The sequence below is a fragment of the Oenanthe melanoleuca genome, chromosome 7 (assembly GCF_029582105.1).
Source record: "Oenanthe melanoleuca isolate GR-GAL-2019-014 chromosome 7, OMel1.0, whole genome shotgun sequence".
NCBI lineage: Eukaryota > Metazoa > Chordata > Aves > Passeriformes > Muscicapidae > Oenanthe > Oenanthe melanoleuca.
This window is the reverse complement of record NC_079341.1, coordinates 10,383,012-10,404,613: the sequence shown is the minus strand read 5'-3', so window position 1 is coordinate 10,404,613 and position 21,602 is coordinate 10,383,012. Positions and strand designations below refer to the sequence as shown.

Sequence of the window (21,602 nt, the reverse complement as noted above, 5' to 3'; positions counted from 1 at the left end):
GAAATATGCTAATAGGGCTTGATTCAGTGAAGGATTAAGCATTCGTTTGGGGTGCTGAGTGCCTCCAGGAGCTCCTGCTGACAAAGGGAGCTGAAGGACCTCAGTATCTCCTAAAAGCCTGTGAAGCCTGAGAGAGCTGTGCTTATATGGATCATGCCAAGAGCTTTTGGTGTCAGCTAGACCAGCCAAGGGGCCATGGCAAAGTGAGAGTCACCCACGTAGTCAAGATGCCCCAGCGCAGCATTTTCCCAGGCCAGCCTGGGCCCCAGGGTGCCAGGAGCAAGCAGCAGAGCCACCCCACACAGCACTGACTGGCATGGAGCTGTGGGACATGGAAAGCTGGGAGTGAGGGAGAAAACAAAGGCTGTGCATCTCCCAGTACCTGTAGTCCAGTACCCTCTGGCTGCCAGGCTGAAGACAATTCCCTGCCAGTTATCTGGGGTAAGCTGCAGGAATACTGGCCAGAAATGTTGCTGTGCCCCATTGTGGTGGAAATTGGAGATGTCTCCTTCTGGGGCCAGCAGGGCTGGAGAAAGAGATCCTCACATTTTTCCCATTTCTTCTAAGTCTGGGTAGCAGCTGCAGTTATCCTTCCATAAAGTCGTCTTCTCTTTTCACCTTAATTTTAGTTTTATTTTTCAGTCTGTTGTTTGTTTAGATGCAATGGTCTCGGGAGAATTGAAGTCCTCACTCATCAGCCTTTTATTGTTTGTGCTGAAGAAACCAGCTCTTGTTAGCAGTGCAAACCTCCAGAGGCGTGTGCTTTTCATGCTGTTTTTCAACACGGAGAACCAGCCTGTGTGACTTACTGTCCTTTTGAAGACTCTGTCATTGTGAGGGAGACTGATAAACTGGGACAAGCCACTTTTCTGCTTCAGACACCACCTCCTACTTGCAGTGGGCTGCCATGGCTTTCTACCCACAGCAGTGGCAGGTTGTTCACCACTGGGTGAGGACGGCATTCTGCTTTTGAAACATCTTGATTTTATTTGCATTACTATTTTTCATACCCTTCTCTCAGTCTCTCTCCCCACACCTACATGGTCTTTTGATTGCTGGAGGAGTTACTGTGCCATGTGTTCCACACTGTTTAGGTGCAGGAGCAGAGCTGGTGGTGCTCAGGGGTGGTGAGTCCTCAGGCTCCACTGGGCACTAAGGAGCTGGGAAAGCAGTGCTGCCCCTCTCTCAGCCATCCAGGGGTGCCTGCACTGTTGGTGCAAGGTGCTGGGAGAGCCTTTGTGGTGCCTGGGCCTTTGTTAGCACTTGTCACGGAGCAGAGCTGTGAGGAGTCTGTGCATTGCCTTTCCTGAGACACAACAAATACATCTCAGCTTTCTGGCATTGATTTTTGACAAAGGATTCAAGACACTGCAGCTGTGCTGGCTTTCTTGTACCCTCCCCCACTTTATTACAATGCGTGTTGTTCTGAAATACTCAATTCAGCTATAAACAATCTACTCTATCAACAACATGCTTTTGCACTTTTTGAAATGGTGCTTTGAGGCAGATAAATGAAAGTAAGTATGGCAGCTTGCCAGTAAAAATCCTGCAAACTGTATCATCACAGGGGCACTGACTAAGACAGCACATTATTTTATTTACTGTGGAAACTGAAAATCCATTTCTGCCCATACAATAGCTGTTTATTTCATCTTTGCTTCATGTTTGTCCTAATCTTTCTTGACAATTCTAGATAGTAATGGTTCACAAGCTGTTCAGATCAGTGCTTGCAGGGCTCCATCAGCCAGCGCTTCCTTCTGGTTTTAGAAGTCCAGCACTGTCTTTGCTGGTGTGTGCCCACTGGCCAACAGCAAGAGAACCTGCCCAAGCCCTGGACACAGGCAGAGTGCTGGGGAGATCCTAAAACTCCCTGAATCCATCCCCTGGCATAAATTAGCAGACTCATCTCTACCACCCAAGGGGTACAGGGAAACTTGTGCTGTGAATGCATCACAGTGGGCTGACCTGTACAAAGGAGTTCCTCAGGATTTGAGGGTTTTTTTCTGAACGTTCAGTCTGTCAGATGTTTATGTCACCAGCTGTCTAAATGACATCACGCTTCCCATTGATTCTGAGATGCAGAAAGGTGACGTGACATGGTGGCCAGTGCATTCCTGCTAAGACCTGGTGGATTCAGATTAGCTTTGGTGATTTCTTAATCTGGGCAGTGTGTCCTCTGACAGTGTGATGGCGTGTTCCCCAGCTTCTGCTCGGGTAGAGCAGCTCCTCCGGCAACACTCATCACAATGGCTTGGAGACGGGAGAAAACCAGGCTGGGGAAGAATGTTGAAACCATTTCAAAAACCTCTGGAGAGAAAATGAGTAATATTTTGTTTTCCTGAATGGTTTCACTGAAATTTAGGGAAAATAATTGCAGTTGAAAGATCTCAGTTTTTGTTGTTCTGTTCTCTCTTTTCTATTTGTTTTCACACGCTTCCTATTGAATATACTTCCTCCTTTTCATCTCCACCCACTCCTTTGTTACCCTTTATCCCATACCCCACCACAGAAAGGTGCAGAGACAGCAGACGGGAAATAACAAATATAATAAAGAAAAGAGAAAAAACATTCCAAATTTCCTTTTCCATATCCAGAGAAAAAAGGTTTTATTAACTTTCAGATCTTAATGATAGCATTCTGTGACCAAAAATCAGCTGGAAAATATTCTAAGGAGCTATGATTTAACTTATATTTGGTTACCTAGCTACTTCTGGGGAATTCCATTTTCTTCTTTTACATAGCCAAAGGATCTACCAAATTGATTTTGCTCTGGGGATTTCTCCCCAGAGGTATCCATTATAGCCCATCATGCTGAATGACAGGAAACTCTTGAAGAGCCTTTTTCTGTTGTGTGGTCGGCCATATTTCATAAGTTTATCCAGAGCACAGTCTCTTTCTATGCCGTCTTTCCTTTGAAGGTGTTTGTTAAGATGTAATGGAGTTTCATGCATGATTTTTTTTTTTCCCCTCAGTGTGTATTCTGTATATTCTACAGTCCTGTTTACTTAAGAAAAAGGACTTGTATGGAAAGAGATGCATTAGAGGTCAAATAGTAACCAAAGCATCTCTGTATCCTGAAGCAGGGAAAACACAGAACTTTGTGATACCTAGAAATTCTACTCAGTAAACAAAACAAACCTCTTTTAAAGCTACTGTCTGTGGCCCAGAGACAGAACCCCTCTGAAGCTAATGGTAGAGCTGAGAATCAGAAGCAGAGAGGCTGGTAACAGTCCTGTTGTGCCCCTGGGGCACTGCTAATGAGCATTTGGCAGTGGGAAGGCAAAAACGCTGTGTATGGCATGAGATGAGGTTGCTGGGCTGGAGGCAGGCAGTCTCTAGCAGAAGAGGGATGGCCGAGGATGAATTAATAAGAATTACACTGTTTGGAGAGAGGTGTCCCTTTAATACAGCGGATTTGGCCCTGCTTTTACATGTTTCTTCTAATTCCAAGCAAAAAAAAGGCTAACACAATTTTCTGTTTGAGACTAACCTGGACGGATGAGCATTTTCAAATGGTTCCAGGCTGATGGGTAGGAGTTGTTCTTCACCCTGCCAAATTCAGAATATGCCCGAGTCCGTGCATTTCTGTCTGGTTTATCTTACCTTGAATCAATTCCAAATAAACTAGAACTGACAATTACACACACACACTGTACACTTGAGACCCACAGGTGTACTTTGCAAATCAGCCTAGGGGACCGAAATACATGTCTTTGATTAATTTTAGTGGTAAAATGTCCAAATCCCTTACTCAGCCTTGCAGTGCTCACCTGTATCAGCCATACTTCATATCGCTGGCTCTTCATATTTTTATCTGCAAATAAACACAGTCTTAGCCCTTGGAACTCTGTACTGCTTAAACCCCAGGGGAGACAGGATGGATATTGTAAGATTTGCTCTAATAGCCGACGGCCTAGTCATTACATGAGTTTATTTCTCAAATGGCTGATAATGTTTGACCACTGTAGAGGTGGGGTAAAGCTATTGTGTGCACACAACTGTTGTGACAGCAAATAGAATATAATGACATAGAAGTGTCTTGGGTGAGTACAGTTTCACTCCAGGGAACTTAGTGCCATGGTCTAGTTGGCATGGTGGTTTTTCTTCAAAGATTGGACTTGTTGATCTTGGAGGTCTTTTTCAACCTTAATGATTCTATGCCAGGCAAAGAGCAGCTTGCAAGAAGTCATCATCATCTTTGGAGCAGTTCCTGTCTAGACGAGGTTCATGTTGCTCTGGCATGGGAACGATTGTTTGCCACCTGTGTGATGCACAAGTGTGTTCAGAGCTGGAAAGAAGCAGGAGGGGCAAGGAAAAAAGCTTTAAGGAAATCCCACCAAAAATGCCCCAGGCTAGGAATGCCTTTTGCTTGTTTTCTTACTGAAAAGCAAATGTTTTAGAAGATGTTTCTTCTGGCCTCATGTATCAAACATAACTACACTTTATCCTCTCAAGTACTGACAGGATTTCCAGCTCTTTACAGATCCTCAGAGAACTTCAACAGCAATGTGATCCTTAAAGAGACAAAAAAAAAACAAAAACAAAAACAAAAAAATAGCAGAAGAGCTCTGGACATTGTTAATGTCAGTGTGTGAGCAGCAAATCAATGTCACCCCTGCTCTTGCAGAGTATTCTGTGTCCCTTTGGATCAGAGCTGGTGAATGGCTACTGCCCTCTTCCTGCATTCAAATATGCCGCAAACCACTGTTAGATATTCCCATAATGAAATGTCTGTTTGAGTCTTTTGTTTGCTTTCCATTTTTCTATTGCTTGTTTCTTGTCTGGAATGTCCCATGCCTTATTAAGCAGAATTATCTCTGCCAAATTACAAACCCTCTCAGCTCCTGCACACTGTGACAAGAGTCCTTGCATAGTATTTTGGGTGTGGCCATCCCAACGCAAGTGGAAGGACCCTCTCAGAGCTCTCTTCAACCCACTGCCCCTCAGGAGGGATTCAAGCCATGCAGTTCTACTCTGAAACCTGCCAGTGCTGGCTAATGAGGGCAGGGAGGAGAGGCAGAGCAGTCCTTTGCACTGTGTGCTCCATGGAAACCTCCCTCTGCTCAGCCAGCCCAGGAGAGTCCAGAGGGCACTGAGCTCACAGCTCTTCCCTTCAGCACAGCCACCTGCCCATATTCTGGGGAATGCTTATGCTCCTGAGCAGTCCCTGTAAGCCAGGAGGTGCCTGCTTGCTCCACCTGCTTGTAAGGTGAGACCTTCCCCTGTAAAAGAAGAGGCATTTGGCCTTACAGGTATGTCCAAGGCTTGGGACCACAGCTGCTGGTTTACCACATAGACAAGTTTTTAGGAGAGGTATCACCCACAACCGGGATGATGAACGGGGTGTGCTCTGAGTGCCCTCGGACCCAAAAGAGGTCATCTGCCTTCCAGGGAATAATGGTTCTAGTTAATACAGATCAGAGATGCAGGAAGAATTTTTCTTGGGAAAGCAAAGTCAATTTAACCCAGCTAGCCCCTATTTCTCCAGAGTGATTGCTCCCTCATCCTGCAGTGGAAATTTGCTTCTAAAAAAATAAAAAGTCGGATTTTCTATGCAACAGATACCAAATGTGACTGCTGGGGGAGAAAGCAGGTGGAGAGATTAGACATGCCTGGTGCTGACAGATAGCATATTTGTGCCTAATATGTTGGAGGAATTGTTCAGAAACAATTCAGCCATGTGTAAATGCATCCCTTGTAATATTGCCAAGGTCAGAAAACCTAAGGAAATCCGCTGAGTAAGTGCTGGTCCTGCAAGGAAGAACCATCCAGAGGCAGTGTGGTCATGTTGCTGAGGCAATTTTCCATCAGGGTCCCATAGGGGCAGAGAGAGGAGCTCCTGCTGCTTTTCTCTGTTCTTTCTGCTCACAATGAAAAGTCCTGTATTAAGGTCCAAACTTGTTTCCATACTTTCTTCTTTTGCTTTTCCTCTGAAATTAATTGCTCTGAAATTAATGAGGTTCAATAACATGTTTCCTTCTTTCTCATCCAGGCCAGCTTGGCTCTTTCTACCTGAGGTGTACCAGGTGCAGAGGAAATAGCAGATGCTTTTATAGAAAAAATGCATACAGGCAGGAATATACCTCCTCTGGACTCCTCCCTTTCATTTCCCTAGATATCTATTTTAAAAGACCAGTCCTGTATCTGCTTGGAGAATTAGACTGAAGAGAAGTAATAGCCAGATGCTCTTTCCAAGGAACTAAGAAATGCCACGGGTTAGATCTCTGTCATGCCCTGGCTGTGCACAGCCAGCCAGCAGGCCTTAGGTCTGCAAGCAGGGAAGAATGGAAGAGGCAAATAGTTTTGAGTTGGTGCAGACAATTTTCACAGTGCCAGCTCAACACTATGTTGCTCTCTTGGTATCATCCAAGATATTTGTAGGGAAGGCAGCTCTGGAGAATGTCTGGAGCTATGTGAAAGAGGAGGGAAAAAAGATAAACTAGCAAAAAGTTAATTAAAAGTCTTCTGATTATGAGGTGGAATTTAATACTTTAAAAAATGCAGTGTGACACATTGCAGCACTGCAGCTGAATTAATCATGAATGAGGATAGTAATTTTTAATTTTTGTGTGCATGAGAAAAACACTCAACAGATTTGACAATTAGAGCAGGGTAACAGCATTGCATGGCACAATGTGAAGTAGTTTTTCCCAGTGGTTTTTGAGAGGGAGCTAAACAGATGTGCTCAAATATTTACAAGTGCACAATATTCACATGCTTTTCAAATGCTGACCCTGCTGATTCGCAAAAGTCTGCTTCAATCTGGAGACCAGCTACTGTGGTGACACAGGCTATTTATCATAGGTAACACAGCAGCACTGCTGCCAGCTCCCTGTGTACTTGTGTGCACAGTTATCTCCTACTCTTCTGACACTGATACACCACCTCAGCATTACCAACTCACCTGCATCACCAATTTGTCCCAACACAGTCCTGGCAGCACACTGGGCCCTGGTGGCTCAGCCCCGCTTTCTGGGGTAGGAGTGGTTCCTGTGAAACCAAAGAGAAACAGGTTTGATTCCAGCCACAGCTATAAAAGTCAGGGTAGTTCAATTGAAGTGTCAAGAGGGCAAAGCACTCCTGTAAGAGTCTAATATTACATGTTTACTCTGTGTGATTCAACAAGGTTAGCCATCAATTATCTGCATCAAAGTGACCACCCAGATGCCCAGTGTATTTGGCCTCGTCTGTCACTTAGCTGTCCCCTGTCATGCTTCACTTAAGAGCTGAGAATGCCAGCTAACATTGTCCATATCACCAGCAGTGCAGGGTGTTTCATTGCCTTGTTTTCTTCAAAAGGAGCCCAAAGAGAAGTCAGGTTTGTTCAGCACAAGCTGTACTTGGGGAGGATTCAGGTAAGCCAGATGGCAATGTCAGTGATAAATGGCACAGACACTGTAGGGCTATGCCTGGATATCCTAACTGGGAAAGCTGAGCTGCACTGTACCTCACTGTAATAGTGACTATTGCAGCAGTTGCTTTACACTGTTCAATTGGCTGTGTAATTACTTTCACAAATTAAACAAAAACAATGGTGAAAATATGTAAAATGTCACCTGGACTGAATTGTGATTCTGATCCCCAGTGAATATTAGTTTGGCAGCCTCCCCTCACATTCTAATCTGCTTGATTTCAGCCTGAACGCCTCTCTGCTCTCAAGCCCAGGCTGGTGTTGTAGGTCAGGCTTTGGATGTGGTGTGGGTGCTGCTGTGTGAGAAGCCCTGCTTATCTGGCTCAAACCAGGTTAATTAGTGCCCCACTTTTTTCAAGCCATCCCACTTGTTCTATACTTTCTATACTTTTTGGTTTGTTGTGCCTACTCTCCTGGGTTTCCTTACTTTGAAAGGCAAACATGCAGTAATGCACTTCTCTCTTCAGCTCACATTTCTTTTCCTTTAACATTTAGCCCTGCAAATGTGATGACCACTCACTTAGTGAAGACAGACAAGGGAGTGAGGAGGGGACAGATCATCCACTTGCAGTTTTACAAGTCAACAGGTCCCATCCATGCTGACTTCTCTTCAATAAGCTGAGTGTCACAGCAGGAAGTCAGACAAGCTGAACAACCTGCCCAGCTCTTTCCTCTCCCTCTGTGGTCCCCCATGCTCCTCATACAGCACTTAGGAGGGATAAGCCAGCTGGGGCTCTCCTCATTCCAAGGGGTCTCAGGCAATCTGGCACACCCACCTTTCTTTCACTGCACTCTTGGTACGGCTGCACTTTTCTCTAATTTCCTTCTCTCCTTTTCCCATCTAAATGGGTTACTGATGCAGTAGCCTGTGTTTGGGAGCTAACTGTAGCTGCTGCACCTGAAGAAATGCACCAAGAGACACTGCCATGGACCTGCAGATGGTAACTGCACCTGCATCCCATGGGTTTTCAGGAAAAGAGGTTGATTCGCCCACACTTGAGTGGGGAGACTGGTAAACTCTGTATTTATTCTCACATTGCCTTCAGCAGTGGGTGTGAAGGGTTCTACCCAGTGTTAGCCATTGCCTGGTCCTAGAGCCACTGAATTGGTTTTCTCCTCTTCTAGCAATTTAGATTGGAGAGCTTCTATAGAGTACCAAATGAAACATGGCTCTGTTTCAGCCACACTCTTGAAAGCCAATATGCCTTAAATACGAATTACTGTGTATCCTGAAAAGAATGGGCAGTTGTGAGTTAGCTGTCTTGGTTTTGGTTGACAGTGCTTCGTGTAGAAAATGAGATCTTTGCATTCATCCTCAGGAGTAGACTAGCCCACATACATATAGTACAAAATTCACTCTCGGTGAAATGGGGAAGTTTATGTCCCAGTGAGAATCTGGATTGCCACAGCTGGATTCACCATCAGACAGTCACAGAGAAACTGTGTGTTCTGTCAGGCAGGCTGGAGGAGCCCAGGCTTCTCATCAGATAGATGTGTAGTGCCTTTTAATACTTTTTAATAGTTTACAAAATTATGATAAGCTCTGCAAGGCCATTTAAAATGGATAATCTTCAAGTGGTATTAAGGACTAAAATGGGTCTGCCTTGTATGCCTTAATGGGCCCCTCACAGACTGTTCAACATTATCAAAAGGTGATTTTAAGAGTTTGTAATAAATATGTTCCTTTGGGGAAGATTAGGAAACAGGGTAGGATTTGCCATCCTTCTGCTACCTCCAAATTGCTGTGCTTTAACTGAATTAATTACAGTGGGTCTGCCTTGAACTCCAGAGTGCCAGTTCACTTCTGATCTATTGCTCAGTAAAGAGGTTTGTCCTTAGGGGGAAATGTTTGCTCCAAGAGCCAGGGCTATTTAGTATTTGATTATCAGCCTAGGAGAAATTAGTCAAATAAGGCTCCAGCTTTGTGAACACTTACATGCATATTTAACCTTCCATTCCTGAGGAGTCCTTTAGATTTTGAAGTGCAATAAAATAAAGTTTGTCTGCAGAAATCTTATGGGCACCAGGGAGCATGAGAGTTATTCATTCACAAACCAGAAGTGAATTACTTAATTCAGAATCTTTTCCTTGTGCAAGCTTATCCTCTTCTAGTGTCCAGCCTTGTCTTTGTTGCAAACCTAGCCTTTGTCCACATTACTTTCAAGGGCCGGGCCTGAAATTGCAGGGAGATTTGAGTGTGTGAGTGAAACTGGATAAAATTACAGACATTACCCTCCCTAAGTGTTAATTTGCAATTTCACACTTTTCTGTATTGACAACATTCATGTCCTTGGGCAACCAAGTTGTCAGAGTGATACAAAATCCACAATAATAATCCTTCCCTGTCAACCTTCTGGGGTTTCTCTTTATATATAAATTCCATTGTACATCAGTTAAAGGATTTAAAGTACAATTATAGAACTTGCCCAATTCATAAAATGTTGAAGGTTGAACAATTTCTTGTGGAGCCTACCAAAAAACTTCTCATAACACCTACTATCAGTGTCTTGCCAGCAATGTGCTTCCTGCTATTTTTTTCTGCCTAAAATGAACACACTGCAATTTATTGATTTGTTGAAATCAATAAATTTAGGAGGTTTAGGAGGAAAACGTGGTTTCTTATGGTTTTACCAAATCTGTTTGATGTTTGCTGTTTTGGAAACGTGCTAACCCCATGCCATGCTCAGTTGGTGTTGCCAGTACACGACAAGAGGAGCACATAATCAGGCTGGGCAGCCCCTCTGTTCCAAGTGTGGCTGCTTTTTTTCTTTTTATTATGACTGCTTCAAAGTGTGTAGTTCCAGTTTAACTGAGCCTAACGATACACACTTTCTAAATTTCAGATTGTAGATTTTGAGTTGGTGATTAGTGCTTAAACTCTGTTTTGGGGTTAAACACTGACTCAAGAAATTGAAGTGGGCAAATGCTCCTATTACCTTTTGTATTTAACACCCTTAATCCTATTTTTAGGCATCCTGTGAATCAGACCTACTAAGGAAAATGCTAAAGCAGATATTTCACTTGGAACACATGAATAATCCTACACCAACACTTGAAGGCCGGGACTCTTTAGATACAAGAATTTGCTGGAAAACTCCAATGAGGTATTTATTGCTTTTACTTTTACCCTACAGGACAGTGGTATTCACATATTTTTGCTTGCAAGACCATGCTGGGTGACTGAAAGCACGTGTGGAATCTGGAACATTTATGGTGCAAACATCATTTCAGCATTCTCCTACGCAAGAGATGATGAAACTTCCTAAGATGAGAGCCTATGTAAATATGTGTTATCCATCAGCTAGGCAAACAGATGACGGACTGCTGTTTTTAGAAGCTCCAGATGATGGCCGTGATCCTATAATGTGATTATTGTGAGCAGAAACATACATCTGCAGTCCAATTCTTGCTCTGCAGATCCACTGAATATAAAATAGAATATCCAGAATATAAAAAAGACTACCCTCCATAAATTCCAGTGTTATCTTCTCTATTCTTATTAATGCTTAATTTAAATCTCAACATTTAAATGTTCTTCTTTAGCATTCATGGTTACAGAAATGAAATTACAGTTTCTTCTGAAAGCATTACAGCAAACAGGCATCAATGCAGATAGCCACTTATTGCTCCAGTAGTGAGGTTAAACAGCTTGTGCTTTCAACAGCACGGTACAAAATATTTGCTTGACTTATTAATCCAGGATGACCTGATATAATGGGATAGTAAAAGTTCTTTTCCTAAAGAAGAAAAATATATGCTCTGCTCAGTATGTCCTGGTGACTCTCTGTTCCAAGTGAATAAACATATAGCTGAATTCTCCCAGCCAGGTGTGATCCAGGAACAAACTGGCAGCACATCTTTGTGTCTGCTAATGTCAATGCTAACTCAAAGAAGTGGCCCACCATTAGTTCTGCAGTTAAGAATGCTTGCTTTCTCTTACCAAGAATCATGTTCCACAGAACATGCCACAAGCCCAGAAAAATCACCTTCATTCTCTAAAGAATGAAGCACATGGCTTGCACTGATGTACAGTGAAGTATCACATGCCAGGCTGGTGTTTCAGGACTCAGCCACAATAGATGAAACTGAAGCAAAAAAGGGAAATCTTGTATGAAATAGACAACAAATATTCTTAATGAAAACGTACAAAGACTAATGTCTACAGAAATGATCTGAATTAGAGCTTAGCTCATCTGAAATAATCTGCTCCTCAGAACATGGAGACACATTCCCTCAGCCTGCAGCTGCTAAACTGTCCAGCAGATCATCCTAGGAAAATTGCATACTGAATTGGAGTATTTGTCCTGTGCTTCTGTAACCCAAGTATAGAGCTCTCTGTCTTTTTCTCTACTCAGAAAGAACATGAAACACAATTAAACTTATCTCAACACCTCGATTTATGCTGCATATAGAGAATATTAGCTCTTGACTGTAAAATTCACATTTTGATTTTAATAAGCTTTGTTTTGGTATGGTAATAAGGAAAAATAGAGTTAATACACAGACAGATACCTAAAGCTAAAAGGAGCTGGGTAATAGGTACCAATATATGAAAAGTCTTTCACAGGGCTCAACTTGAACAGAAAGAGTAAAAAACAAGGAATCTCAAGGTTAATCATTGTAATGGAATACTGATAGTTGCCATTGGCTGAAAAAGAATTCAGACATTTCAGAGCCCCTGGTGCACTTTGATCCTTTGGTTGTTAAGCTCTGAAGCAGTGCTGAGTTTGGCAAGTTGATGACAAAAAACCATTCTTTTTTGAATACCACTTTAGCTACTGGCTTTTCATTCAAGAAAGGGTTTTGTTGACAGCAAGATATTCTCTTAGAAAAACACTAAACAAGAAGATGACAAATGCTGTTGTGAATGTTCACACAACTCCAGGAGCAATCAACCACGATTATTCAGACAGGGTTCCTGCAGGAATGATAGAGCTAAAATCTTTGAAATTTGGCAAGAATAAACTCCGTGATAAGGAGCATCACTTACAGTTGCTCTGGAGAAAATCTAGTTTCATCAGCGGGATTCATGCTCATTTGGAATTGACCATGTGCAGTAGAACATCTTGTCTGTATGTATGCAATTAAGAGATGCACAGTGAATAGTTGCCATGCAGTTAGTGTAACATATGCTCCAGTACTTCCAGACGTGACTACTGAAGTTGGTAGCAAAATCCTGATGTCTTCAACAAGGCCTCAATTTTAGTCAGATAAAAACTGCTATGTGTGAAAGCAGCTGGGGATCTTTCTCTTCACTGAAAAAATGTGAGAAAGAGGAATCCATACTGAGCAACTGACTGAAAGGCTGGAGAGGCTACAAGCACTGGCTTGTAGCATTCAGGAGCTAGAATGATATTGCTGCCCAGCCTGTGACCTGCTGTTTGCCTTCTGGCAGATGCTTTTATATTTCTTGCACTTTGCCCAGTGCATCTCAATAAGAAATCCTTAGCCTGACCCCTGCTTTAAAGGCATCAGGGCATTTATCCTTAGTTTCCACAAGCATTGAAGTAATATGCTTAACTTTTAAATCCCAGGGCCATATGTACTATACTCTGGAAGAAAAAAGGTTGGATCACTGCTCTGGATCACTGTCACATCTTGGTCTCAAGGACCAAAGCTCACTTGGTGGCCTGTGTGACATAGGACAGTAAGGGGCTGCACACCAGAGAGGCAGTGATCTGAGGAGAAGCAGTCTTAGTCCTAACACTAGTTGTGGATCTGAAGCCTCCTTCAATCTATTGTGCCAAAATCCAGGACTGAACTCTGCAAGTCACATGTATTTCCCCAGTGACCTACCTTGAATGCTGGCTCCAAACAACCCCCTCTGGAACTGTGTGTGGTTCCCCACTTGAAGTGGCTGATGTGAGCCCATCTCTCATCATGACAAGCCCAGCAGGTAAGGCACGGGTTCATCTGGTGCTCCAGTTTGTCACCAGCTTTCCTGCTCTGCAGACGGCATGAATGTGCTGAAGCTTTAGACAAGGCAAACAATTTCAGGCATGATAAGAACAGACTAGGTTTTTAGCCAACCAGAATTTATTTATGTGAGGCTTCTAAAAGTTCAGTAGTTTTAACTCCATTGCTGTGTGCTTCACTGCTGTTTTCTGGAATCAGGAGAGGAAGTAACAAATTAGCACAAGGGAAAGCATTCTTGCAGCAACATCCTAGTGGGGAAAAAAGTCATGAACTGCTGGAAATCCACCCAGAACATTCCTCTGATCTTCCAGGGTTTTTTAATCTCAGTTCCAGATCCCAGAGGTCTATAATGCAATAAGTTGTGGATAGGTCTGCCCAACCCTGATGCCAAATTTGAATTGGGATTTCTGGTGCACTCTCCTGTCTAGTTTCCTTTTTCTGAGTCTGTGGGTTGGAACATTTTCCTTCTCACTTTGAACTTGGGGTCTACTGCTTTTAGCAAAACCTGATGAGCTGGGGCCATGGTGGGGACATAGGCTGGACACCAGCTGGACACTGTACTCAGAAAAGCCACCTTCTCTGACCAGGATCTCTGTGAATCTCAGAGAGTGCTGCCCTGCTGGCTCCACAGCTCTTTCCTTTTCCTCCATGAATGCCATCCAAGAAAGTGGGTCTGTACACCGGCTCCTTAACTCCACCTTTAACTCCAGAACCGAATTGCCTCCCCTGGAGCCAGAGCTGGATTCTGCAGAACTAATTTAAACATCTGAATTTGTAAGTCCAAAGTTAACATTGTTTAAAAGCAGGTCAGATTCTGTTCAACCACAATAGCCAGCAGATAATTCAAGTGTGAATCCTCAGTCTAGGCCATGGATTTGTGTGTGTCATGAAAGGGAATGTAAACACATCACACACACCCCCACTCCAAGGAAGGTTATGCAGAACAGTGGCTGGCTTCTCTACTCAGCAGAGAGACATCCCTGCAAGGTCATGGACAGCATTCCAGCTCATCAGTGCTGCAGATAAACATACTTCCTTCCCAAAGAGTGTATGAAAACAGCTGTTCAGCATTACAGTATATTGTGAATGATTTCTTGTCTCATCAGAGGCAGTTGTTCTTGGATAATGCAGAGGTAGTGGTCTGAGAAGCACCCAGTACCTGCACTGAGCTACAATGCTTGGAGAGGAAGCTGGAGCCGAAGAAAGGCAGTGATTTGCCAGGTTAATTGGTTTGCATCTGACATTTATTAAGATATTTTTGTGAATTAAGTGGAGGGGGAAAAGTCAGGTGTTTAATGACCAAACCTCTGAGGCAGGCAACACATCTAGTATTTCTCCAATGGTCTTACAGTAACTTGTTTCACTTTCCTTGCATCAAAATATTGGTAGGCCTCAACCTCATGAGGTTCAGTGCAATGTGGACCTGTGCAGGGAGGCACAGCCAGAGGCTGGGATGCAGAAAGGGCCTGTGGGGAGCACACCAACAACAAGGGCAGAGATAAGGAGCATCTCATGAGGGGGAAGTGATGCAGGGGCTGCGACACCGTGGAAAACCAGAGCTGCTGGCACATGCAAAGGGAACAGGGTGTGTTCCAGAACCTGGCTGGGCAGGTACAGGGGTCAGCCAGGGCCCTGACTGCAGGACCACAGGTGGACTGGGGCATGTCGGTCCTTCACTCACTCTGCAGTGACCTGTAAAGCAGACTGCTCTGATTTCTCCCATCTCAGGTCAAAGGCAGACGAGGCAACCTGCGCTGCGCACACTGCTGAGGAGGCAGCACCAGCCCTGCGGGGCCTCCTGGCAGGAGGCAGGAAAACATTCAGAAAAAAAGTGTTCTAGTGCTGTCCTTGTCCTTTCTTTAGTTGTAAAGCTACCCAGGATTGTGCTTGTTTATCATCCTAGGCTTGCATGTGTGAATTGAGTGCTGACTTGCTATTTAAAAGCCCCCATAGTGGGCAATCTTTCAAAGGCCACGTTAAACCCATTAGTTTGCTGTTTTGAGGCAACTGACAATTGAAAATGCTTCAGAGCAGACAGAACCCACAGAAATACATAGCTCAGTTCCTCCAAACTGAAGGCAGCCATCCACCCCACCCCCCAAAATGTTTCTGTTAAGATACTGTTTACACAGATTTAATCAGTTGTGTCACTGGGGCACAGCAAAAACCGCAATGTGACCTGCTGAGATTTAGCACCAGATTGCGATTTACAATCAAGGCACCAAGAGTCACTGAAGTGCATAGCTCCTGCCCCAATTACTAATTAATCAGACCCAAAGAGGTCTTTGTAAAAGCCATAGCAGTCAGCTATGAGCCCTATAAATTCAGAGGGCTTCTCAATCCTTTATGTAGGAAAGGTGACCTGTAAAGCTTTGCATCCTGCAGTTAGCTGCTGGTCACAGAAGAAACCAAACTTGTAATTTGGTTTTGTTCCCTAATAAGAATACAACCAGCTTGATTGCAGTAAAGCATTGTTAAAAAGGCACTGTGAAATGCTGGGATGAAAGGAGTTGACTAGCTTTCTCAGAAGTGTGACTCTTCACAGGTGCTTCAGGTGCTTCTTCCCTTCTTCAGAGTTCTGCTGCCTTTGTGAGGGACACCGGGGCTTTGCAGTGGCAGTGGCATCTTGGCCATCAGGCTGTGCAAGGCCTGTCACCCATGGAGGAGGATTGGGGGAGTGAGGCAAGGGCTTGGAAGTATTTGTTGAGTTCTTACTGGGTTTGCAGAATTTGAGGCTTTAAAAGCTGCACTGTAGATATCCAGCTGGGCTTGAGGTGAGTAGTGCTGCTCCCCAGGGGCTGATGGAGATGCCCCTGCACACATTTCCCAGTAAGGCCCAGCTTCTTTCCAGGGATTAGAGACTTTTCTGAGGCCATTTGCCTGCTAGACTGGTGAGTATTGGGCTCAATAGGCTCTTGATTGAGTACCTCAATCATTCCTCAATATATCTTTGAAGGTAGAAGAGGTGATTCTGACGCTATTTTAAAAAATAGAAAAGAAAATATAATAGTATGAGCTAGATACCCCCATTTGATGTTTTTGCTCACTTTATTGCATTTCATCTCATTACTTTTATGATGAGACCAAACCTTCCTGATGTTGATAGTCCAAAATAGGAACCCACAATTTTTAATACATGCTTTTAGATGAAACCACAAGATATTTTGAAAACAGACAGTGCAGTGTGTCATTAAAGTGAGTTATTTAAGTATAAATACACTATTTTCTATTTGTTAAGAGTTCTGTCTGTATTTCATGGGATGATATAGATTTATTTTTTGAGGGCTAGAAATAATAGGGCATGATCTTGCGGGTAGTATTTTTCTAGTCACTTTGTCAAATGCACGGGTGCGCACATTACATAGGGGAGAGAAAAAGCCTTCCCTCTCCTCAACCCTCAGCAACATAACAGGGAACAGAACTGCACATCTGTAAATAAATGCATCATTAGATTCTCATCAATTTGTAAGCTTCACTTGATGTATGGCTAAAATAATCCCACAAGGATAACTAAAGAAGCGTTTGCTTTCAAGCACACAGAACGCAGACCAGTGGAAACGCTATTTCAGTTGATCTCAGTGTGCTGGGATTTTTGGTTGTTGGCTATTTTTTATTTTTTTTGACAACAGTCCACATTGAAGAATTATTTTAGATGCATTGCTACCAATATATTCATTAGCTGAGGATCTCTGGACATATTAAAAGAACACAGTAAAACAACTAATGATGCACTTGAGCAGTAACAGGTTGTCATTAGAGCAGCATCTGCTCTCATCAGAGTTAATTATTCAGTTGCTTTGTTTTCCAAGTAGGTGTCTGGTAGAATTTAGCAGAATCTTAATTAAAACACATTTTCAAACTCCATGGATGCTCATCTCATCTAAAGAAATCAAGACAATTTCCACCATAAACATCAAGCTTCAGTTGAGCCATCAAACAGCAGAAGGATCTCAGCCAAGGCAAGTTTTAGGCATTAACCATTACAGTGCCAGTGAGATGCAGGTTGCTGTGGAACAGTGCCCTCATGAAGTCCCCTGATAATCTGTCCTGTTCACATACCCATAGCCAACACAGGCATACAGTTAAGTAATGACAACACTCACACTGTGCAATTGTAATTTTACCGCTTTCACTGTAAAACCCTTCAGATGCTGCATGTTGATTCTGAGCTGCAGAGGGGCAACACGTGCTCCCAGGAAACAGGAGTCACTCCATACTCAGGCACAGAGCTCCCTTCTGCCCACTTCTGCTGTTCTGGACAGCCCTGCCCTGTGCAGGTCCCCTGAGCTGACCTAGAGCAGATGCTGGCATTCTTAAAACTCTCCCTGCTCTCTTCCAGAGTGCTGGAAAAAGTATCTTTCCTCTTATGAAAACTTATCTCCTGGAAAGCCAATGTAAATGTTTTTCCTTTGGACATAAAAAGATTAGGTGATTGTCGTGAGGCAGCACTGACTGTCAGAAACTTCCTGCTACTATAGTAGCCACAGTCATGCCAGAAAAATCTTCCCATCAGACGTGGTAAACCCAGGGTGCTTTCAGAGAAGGAGTAGAGAACTGGCAAATCCATGTCTGTTTGTTTCCTCTCAGCTAAAAACTCTCTGTAAAGAAAACACTGTGAGGTAAATGAGCTTAGGTTCAACCTGCTTCACTTTAGTGCCAATATCTATGATTACTTTCCTGGGTCTCCTCTCTATTAGATTTCATCAAGTGCATATCAAAAAAGTTCAGTCTACCAGCAAAACCTTTATTTCCCAATGGCCAGCACAGAATATGAGAACTTGAATCTTAAGCTTGGATTTTTTTGCTGCAGAAGCTAGTTGGGAGATTTCTGTCATAAAAATGCTGTTTCATCAAAAGAAAATATTTCATGAAAATAGAGTATTCTAAGCAGGTTAAAACAGCTGCATTCATACTTGTAGATGGGAATATTCTAATTTTTCACATTGAAACTGATTTTATTAAAAACGTTTTTATTTGTAATGTTATAAGCAGTTTTTTGAAAACTACAGATGAAAGGAAAAAAAAAATCAAAATTCCCTTGACACATTTCAAGTTTACCACAATTCAGTATCTACTTCAATCCTATTTGATAGAGCCTTTCAAAGCTTTTTTGGTTGGTGATGTTTGGAAATGGAGCTGCATCTGGAGAATCTTACTTTCGTATTTGCTTTTCTGATCTGGTTTAAAATAAAAGCTGTTCTAATAGAAAGTACTGTCTGTTATGAAAGGGAAAAATGGAAATCCATAACTCAGTGGCTGTATTCTAATGGCTTGTTAATTATTTTAAGGTCATTTTGAGGAGCTGAGCAAGCAAACTCTCCTCAGGGCAGAGGTAATTCTAGGTTTTGTATATTGCAGAACTCCTGACTTGATCGATCAGGAAATATCTTCTGATTTGGGTTCCTCAAGAGAAAACAAGCTTCTGAAGGACAGCGAGGTATTTCCTTCTATGTATTCTCTTCCTCCTCCTCGCTGCTGCTTCTTCTCACCTCAGAGCAGCTGTTAGAACTGTTTCCCCATTACCATCTTCCCTCTTCCCACCAGAAGTGACTCAAGATGAAGCTGCCAGCTTTTCTCTCCTGCCTGGATGACTTTTCAGATCTCACATCTGACAAACAGCACACTGCAGGAGCACAGTGATCCTGGTGAGAGGAGATGGACATCTCAGGGCATCCTGTGGGGTTTCAAAGGACACACATTCATTTTTCAACAACTGATAGTCCACAAGTGAGCATCTGCAGATGACCTGAATAACTCACCCACAGTTTTGCACCTCAGAACAGTCCAGTTGTCCCCAAACTGACACTGTCAGGAGCCACACCATGGCTGTTTGTACTCTCCTTCACTAACCAACAGGCAAAGCAGGAGGCAGGTCAACAAGACTGTGGGCATTTTCATGCCATGGCACTGGTGGAAGGCAGAGCACTGCCACGTTTGAGCTGTGGGCTCCTAATCAGGGGCGGTGAGAGCCATGTCTGCAGCTGCCACGGTGGGTGACAGCCTGTGTCTGGGGAACTTTGCTGTTGTGCTTCCTTTTAAATCCTCATTTTTGCCTAGGAAAAAAGCTATCTAGGGACACCCCAGCATTGGAGGGTGCTTGTGCCTGACCACTTTGGGTGTTCCAACCTCTCAGAAAAGTTGCCAGGAATTGTTGCTTGGAGGGGAAAAGACCTGGCCTGTAGTGGTGTCCTGTCCTGAGGAAAGGTGGCATTTTAGGGGGAAAGGGGACCTTTTGGTTGCCCTGCTCCTATCATCAGAGCATTTGTTGTGCACAGGGAAAACAAATAAATGAGGGCAGTACTTTGGTTTTCACAAAAGCAGTTGTTACTCACTGCTGAGTGAGGTTTCTTCTGAAGAGTGGGTGCTTTCCAGCAGAGGTGGGTGCTGGAGCCTGTGAGCAGCATGTGTGTGTGAGCTCCACATGACATCTGATGGAAGCTGGCAGCACCTGTCTGTGCCAGGGCAGTGGAGAGGGCCACTCTTGCTGTTCCTGTGGCTGTCATGTAGTCATGGTGACTCAGCCAAGCCAGACCTTGCACATTACCCTCACTTCTGAGAGAGAGAAACGTGTATTTACTCACTGCCAGGTGCCTCCAGGAGAAAGATCTACCTAGAGCCATCCTGTTTAATTGAAGCTTGGGTCAAACCACTGCTCAGCCAAATTTTGTGCCCACACCTTTGCAAGCAAACGTATCTGCACATGTGTTTACACTTAAGCACACAACTTGCAGCTGGCATCTGTGTGGTGTGGAGCTGGTACACCGGGGCTCTGCCACTGAGTAGTATAGGCTGAGCTGGGGCTCTGGAAGGACCAGAAAGGGCAAGACAGGACACCCCCGGGACACCCAGCGTGCCCCATTCGAGCTGTGGACAAGAACTCTGCCTTTTTGCTGTGAAGATTTCTGTGCCTGCAGAAGTGTGTTTTTTCCACCCAAAGTGAGATCAGATGGGTTGTAATAGCAGAGTAGGCAGAGAGGGGGGCATGTAGCAAGCCCAAAACTGTAAGTGGGGAGCTACAGTGATGCAAATAGCTCATTCCCAGAACTCACACTTTCGGCTCAGTGATATGATCTGATCAAATTTGTCAAATTCTTTGACAGTTAAAAAAAAAAAAAAGGAAAATGAGGACTCTATTTGGGTAAATTGATTTTATTAAAGTCTTTATAGCATATTTTGCTTCACTCAGAACTTAACTTGAATCCATGTGCCAAAGACTGAGTTTCTAGTGAAACTCTGTTTCCTCTTCCTTTCACCTGGGCCTGATTGCAGGATCAGCACCCTCACTGCCCTGACTGATGTGCACAGCGTTATCAGTGTGGCAGAGCAGCCAAGCCCCCAAGGACTATGATCTGCATAGACTCGGGGTGCCTGCCACTGCAGGGGCCTGGGTGCTGCCAGAACACCCCAGGGCAGCACAGGGCTTGCTGGAGCAGGGGCAGCTGCAAGGACTGAACTTAGTCCTCAGAGGTGCCCCTGGGCAGGACCCCAACAGGGTCTGGGCACCAAGTGCTCCAAGCTAACCTCTGGGTAAGTTCCTTTTTTTGCATTGATTTCAGCTGAAGCTCAGGAGAAGGAAGCTGAGGCTGACCTGCAGAGGACACACAGCAGTGAGAAGGGCTGAGCTGCACCAGCCAGCCCCAGCAGGAAGATGTGCAGCAAAGACTTCCTGCCTGTATCTCGGGTTCCCTGTTGCCCACCTGCCACTGCTGCAGCAGGAGTAGAGATGCTGCATGAAGACCACCGAGTGGTTTGGACTCTGCCAGGTAAGATGGTTTGAGGACGTATTTGTGGCCAGGTGGTTTGTTTTGTGGTGCTGTGGTGGGTTGTTATGCTTGGCTTCCTGGTAGTGATACTACTTATTGCTTTTTATACTGTTTGAACCCAGCTGTGGTGGTTTTCCTGTGATAGTGCCTGAGTGAAGTATTGCAGAGACTGCTTCTTGATGGCCTTGTGAAAATAGAGATGAGAGCAAGTGAAGTTAATAAGAGGGAGGGGGAAAGCTATGTGCTTGGGTGTAAAATCTGTTTTTAAAACTAAGATGCTCACTGTGCTCTGAAGTACATTGTTGCTGCCAGGGTTTGACCCAGTTCTCAGTTCAGCCAGACTAGCTGGTTCTGGGAAATTTCTCCTCCTTTCATTGCAAATACAGCATCAGCTCAATTAATCAGGCCCCATGCAGTGAATTGAAAACCAAAAAGTCCCCTCTGACATTTATCTCTGTCTTCATTCCTGGGGGAAAAAAACACGGGCACACAAACCCCTCCTAATGAAAATC

The 21,602-nt window shown here is 44.0% G+C and overlaps 1 long non-coding RNA gene across 1 annotated transcript in view; it reads left to right on the top strand.

Annotated features, from left to right (window-relative positions):
- LOC130255564 (uncharacterized) overlaps positions 1-21,090 on the top strand; it is an 86,546-nt gene extending 65,456 nt beyond the window's left edge. Inside the window, exons 2-3 of the long non-coding RNA XR_008840950.1 lie at positions 10,382-10,515; positions 20,884-21,090. This is a non-coding gene — a long non-coding RNA (uncharacterized LOC130255564). The remainder of the gene's footprint in view (positions 1-10,381; positions 10,516-20,883) is intronic.
- Positions 21,091-21,602: the final 512 nt, after the last annotated feature.